This window comes from Oryctolagus cuniculus, chromosome 17 (assembly GCF_964237555.1).
Source record: "Oryctolagus cuniculus chromosome 17, mOryCun1.1, whole genome shotgun sequence".
NCBI lineage: Eukaryota > Metazoa > Chordata > Mammalia > Lagomorpha > Leporidae > Oryctolagus > Oryctolagus cuniculus.
Window position 1 is genome coordinate 65,306,402 of NC_091448.1, and position 5,981 is coordinate 65,312,382.

The 5,981-nt window shown below is 41.5% G+C and overlaps 1 pseudogene; it reads left to right on the forward strand.

Moving 5' to 3' along the window:
* Positions 1–802: 802 nt before the first annotated feature.
* LOC138846308 (ras GTPase-activating protein 4 pseudogene) lies at positions 803–5,483 on the forward strand (annotated as a pseudogene).
* Positions 5,484–5,981: the final 498 nt, after the last annotated feature.

Below are 5,981 nucleotides of genomic sequence, written 5' to 3' on the forward strand. Positions count from 1 at the left end.
GTAGCCAATAAATAAATTAATAAATTATCATACATGTACAATACAGTATGCATCCATTTTCAAAATGAGCATACATATATATTATACTTATTATTACACCATTACAGTATATTTAAAGCCCTTGGTTTGATGACACAATTTAGTTATAATATTTGAGATATCTGTTGATGTGCAAAGAAAAGCCCCATGCTACTCTGGCTTTCTGATCAGTTTCTAAAAAATGACTAATCTTGAAATTTTTGGGTTTTGCTCCCAGTGCATTAATGCTCAAATGATAGACACTCAAATTATTTGACTATTGTTGAGGGATTGCATACAATGTTACATACTCTGTAACATTTCTGAATGATGGATAAAACCTACTAAAACATAACCAAGGATCTTTGATCTAAGCACAGCACTGGCAAACCTTTTCATAAAGAGTCATAAAGTAAATACTTTATGGTTTATGAACCATAATATCTCTGTTGTTGCCTAAAATATGTATAGACTGTAAGTAAACAGGTGTGGTTGTATTCCAACGAAATACAAAGATAGCAAGGAGCTGGATTTGGCCCAAAAGGACTGCTAATGCAGTGACTCTTCCTGCTCAGAACACCGTGCATGCGTGTCACTACCCATTTTAGAGACAACAATGTGTGCCACACCACGTTTCTCAAGAGGGAGCTCAAATAAAGCTTCAAAGCTTTACGTATATAATAAGATTACTTTCTACATTTCCTTTTTTAAAACAATTAAAAATTTAATATGATTAAGATCTTTTATCTTTGACTAGGATAGAATTAGATGATGTGTACCAAGCCTTTGAGATTTTTCAATCTTTGTGTGGTATTAGAAGTCTAAACAAAATGATAACTGGTACACTTAATACATATATGGGAATTGTCAAGAGGTCCTTTTATTCTCTAACTTTAGGAATGTATCCTTTAGGGCTTTTGTCTGCCTTTTAGTGCTACATATTCATTTCACAGCTTAAAAACTGTGAAGTGTTGCAAATATAATTCATACTTATTATTTAAGGATTAGAGAACACAGATAAAGGAAAATTAGATCATGTATGATTGTCACTCAGCAAAAATATCTGTGAGAATACTGCCTTTCCTCACTGTCATAAATATTGTTTCCCTTTACTCCTGAACTCATTCCAGTAACTTCCAATCCCAGGATCCCATCAAAGCTCGTTCTCTCCAAGTTAACACTTATTTCTATAAAAGTAGAGGGCATTTCTTCAATGTCATTTTATGTATCCTGTCAGTAGTATTGTTCTGAACAGAAACTCTTCTCCAAAATAGCTTCTTCATTTGTTTTCCAAATATCTTTCTGTCTAGGGAGTGATTTTATTTCACTTGTCAAATATTAGTTGGTTGCCAATATGTGAGTTCATGTCTGGTGTTTCTATTCTGTCTCATTGGTCAACATGTCTATTTTTGTTCCAGTACCAGGTTGTTTTAACTATAACAGCCCTCTACTATGCCTTGAAATCTGGTATTGTGATGCCTCAAGCTTCATTTTTATTTAAGATTGCTGTAAGTATTTGGGGTCTTCTGTTTTTCCATATGAATTTTAGGATCATTTTTTTTCTATAATTGTGAAGAATGTCCTTAGTGTCTTGATAGGGATTGTTTGAATCAATTCTTGGGATAGTATGGACATTTTGATGATATTAATTTTTCCAATCTATGAACATGGGATATTTTCCCATTTTTGTGTCATTTATTTTTTTCTCTTTTTAATAAAGGATTGTGTTTATTTCTTTGGGAGGTGGATTTACAGTGAGAGGGAGAGACAGAGAAAGTCTTCTACCCACTGGTTCATTCCCCAATTGGCCACAAAGGCCGGAGCTGTGCCGATCCAAAGCCAGGAGCCAGGAGCTTCTTCCGGGTCTCCCACATGGGTGCAGGGGCCCAAGGACTTGGGCCAACTTCCATTTCTTTCCCAGGCAATAGCAGAGAGCTTAATTGGAAGAGGAGCAGCTGGGACTTGAACCATTAGCCATATGGGATACCGGCACCTCAGGCCAGGGCGTTAACACGCTGCACCACAGCACCTGCCCCTCTAATAGTCTTTTATTGGAATCTTTCGGTTTCTCTATATAAATGGTCATATCAACTGCAAAGTGGGGTAATTGTGCTTCTTTCGTTCCAATTCATATCACTTTTATTTGCATTTCTGACCTAATGTCTCTGGCTAAAACTTCCAGAAGCATATTGAAAATAATGGTGAAATGGTCATCACTGGCTCCAGATTTAGTGGACTGCCTCCCAGCTTATCCCCTTCAATATGACGCTGCCTGTGGTTTAGTCATATATTGCTTTGATTGTGTCATGGTAGGTTTCTGCTCTATTTTCTATTGCCTTTCTAGTGTATTCATCACAGTCTGCTTTTTTCTCATTTCCCTCTTTTTAAACATAGACTTGTTCTACAGTACAATCTTTGATATTCTTTCTAATGACTTTTACTACCGTGTGTGTACTAATGGTTTCCAAATTTGTATCTCTAGCCCAGGAACCCTCCTTAATTTCAAATTAGTGTATCACACTGCCTACTTGAGATCTCTCTTTGGATATCTATTGTGTATTTAAATCCTAACAAGTCCAAAATGTTACTAATGTTATTTCTCATACCTGCCCCTTATATAGTCTTCCTACTTAAAACCCTTAAAAGTAAAAATCTAGTTTTAAAAAATTACTTTTCAAAATTAGTTTTAAAAGTAAAATCTGCTGTACATGTTAAAACCTGTCTGCTGGCCAGAATTCCTGGATTTGAATTTGGGGTCTGCTGAGGGTGGGCTGTCTGAGTTCAGGTAAATCACTTGGCCTTCTTGTACCTAGTTACTTCCTTCACAAGATGCCTAATATATGGCCTACTTCACAGAACTGTGAGGATTGACAATGGTTTAACACAGGAGCAATGCTTAATACAACGCTTTGTAATTGTGTATTATGCACTGAAAAATCTACTGCCATCAATACAAAAGCTTTCTCTCATAGTGACACATTCCAAAACAGATTTTAGTGACACAGAATCTTGAAAATATCAATGACGATCAAACCAGGTTTATTTATTCCTGCATATGATAAAAGTAACACTTTCTTTTCTCTTTTGCTTTGTTAGAAAGTTTGGCATAAAGTTATTTATTAGTAGTTGTGTATTTTCCTTGTTTCTACATGTTGCTCTTGAAGTTGACCCCATTTGGAGAGTATTACTGTACATTAAATCACTAAGTGGAGCACTTAGGAGGTAACACTTTATCTTAAATTGATGCTAAATACATTTTTAAAATTTTTTCACATAAGAAAAATGAAGTATTTCTGTAAGTGCATATGGAATTACAATATATGGAATTCCTGGGCCTGCTGTTCCAGCTGGAGCTGAGCCGCACCAGCAAGGCCAACACCCTCTTTCGCAGCCACTCTCTGGCCTCAAACTCCATGGAGTCTTTTCTGAAGGTGGCGGGGTGCGGTATCTGCACACCGTGCTGCGCCCCATCCTTGACAGGGTGTTTGAAGAGAAGAAGTACGTGGAGCTGGACCCCAGCAAGGTGGAAGTTAAGGACATAAGGTGCTCCGGGGTGCACCGCCCTGAGTCTGAGGTGCTGGAGCAGGGTGCACAGATGCTGCGTGCCCACCTGAGGGCGCTGCTGAGCGCACGCTGTCGCTCGGTTCGCGCATGCCCCGCCGTGGCCGCGCCACCTTCCCCCGCTCTCCAGGGTGTGCGCGAGCGCTTCCCCAGCACCCAGCAGGAGAACCTGCTGCTCCCTTGTTGCCCTCACCAGCTTCCTGTGTCTGCGCTTCTTCTCCGGCCATCAGTCGCCCAAGCTCTTCCCCCTGCGGGAGCGGCACGCGGACGCCCGAACCGGTCGCACCCTGCTCCTGCTGGCCCAGGCCGTTCAGAACGCGGGCAGCATGGACACGCTGGCGCCCAGGGCCAAGGAGGCGTGGATGGAGCCTCTGCAGCCCACAGTGTGCCGGGCGTGGCGCCGCTGAAGGACTACGTCACCAAGCTCGGGACATCGAGGAGGAGGAGAAGGAGGAGAAGGAGCTGCACCTGCAGCCGGCTCTGAGCTTGCAGGCGCTGCCGCTGAAGGAGGGGCCGCTCTTCCTCCACAGGACCAAGGCCGAGGGCCCCCTGGCCGCCTCCTTCAAGAAGCTCCGCGTCTCCCTCTCCACTGAGGCCCTCAGCCTCGCCCAGACGCCCGGCTCCAGGAACGCGAGCACCCTCGTCAAGCTGGCCCACATCCAGGCGGCCGAAAAGGGGGAGGGGAAGAGCTTCGGCAGCTCCCGGGTCATGCGGGTCATCTACAAGGGGTACGTGGGCCAGCCCCAGACTGCCCACCTGCAGTGCAAGTGTGTGAATGAGCTGAGCCAGTGGCTGTGGGCGCTGCGGAAGTGAGCGCCAACAACCCGGCCTGCTGGACTCCTGCCAGCCCGGCATCTTCCGCTGGCACAGGCGGAGCTGTGGCCACCAGAGGGACAAGTCAGGTGGGGGCTGCGACAGGACACGGGCGCGGGGGACCCTGCGGGAGTGCAGTGACCCTCTGCACCACGACCTGGAGGCCCAGCTCTTCTCCCGGCACCTGCAGGGGTGGGGCCTGCACCACGGGAGAAGTGTCGGGAGCTGTCTTCAATATCCAATAAGAAATACGGAATTAAATGTTGTTAATTTTGGTGCAAAAATTTCCTAAATGCATTAGTTCTTTCATACTAAATATTGTCCATTGCACAGTAAGGACCCCTTGTGTTTATGGCCTTAAATATTTTTGAACCAAATGAGCAGAGTATGTGAAACCTTGTCATATTTGTTTGTCTTCAGTTTCTTCTATGAAGCCCAAAGTCAGGAGTCTCTCTGCCCAGCCATGATGTTTCAAGTGACTATCCCATGCTTTGTCAGATTTTTGGAGTTCTATGATCATAAGCACAGTCTAATGCATTTTCATTAATCACCAAATTCTTAATATTATTTACAATAACTCCTTATCCACCAGTATCCCCAGACAGGCATTAATCTAAACTCTGTCTCCAGAGATCGGCCATTCTTTTGGATATGCTACAGTGTGTGGGGTTTTGCTTCTGATTTCCTGTCTTTCTTAAAATATTTTGTCTTTCATTATTTTTGTGGTCTTTTATTTCTTAATTGATGTGTATTGCCAAATAGTATGCATTTATAAAAGCCATACTGCCACTGTTTTTCTTACACAGTAGTATTTGGGTTGCTTTCATATTTGGCTTTCATGAATACTGCTCCAGTGAGCCTTTATGGACATGTGGATTTTGTATCTTTTAGTGGCATACCTGGGAGATAAACTACTGAGGCAATACACAGTCCCATGTAGGACATGCTGAGAAACTGCCGCATTACTGTCCATAGTGGCTGCCCTGGAAGTTTATGAGGGTTCCATGCTCTCCATGTCCCTGGCAACATTTATCTATGGCTGAATCAGTCATTTTACTGTATAGGAATTGATATATTTCCCAAGATTTGATTGCATTTCCAATGACTAATTATAATCATATTTTTTTCTGTATTAAAATTTAAGTGTCCTACTGAAATCCCTGCTTTGTTTTAAAAATTGTATTTTCTTACATTTTTTCTAGTATAAAATCCATTCTTAAAAATTTCTTAGTAATATTTTCACTTTGATGCTACATTAAATGCTAATGCTAATTTTTTTCATGATGTTCATTGCTACTGTACAGAAATATAAGAAACTCTTAGTATAGTTCATTGTATGCTTATGAAATTATTTGAAAATAGATCTTAGTAAAAATAAGACTGGGAATAGGAGAGGGTGGAGGAAGAGGAGTGTGAGTGTGGGAAAAATCACTACATTCCTAAAGTTGTATTTACAAAATATAAATAAATAGTTATTCAAAAAAAAAAAAAGAAAACAAGATCAAACTTGGAAATCTCATAGGTCCTTAATACAGAAGGAAAAGTAACCAAAAAGTGTCATATTAACATTAAAACAGATACACAGACCA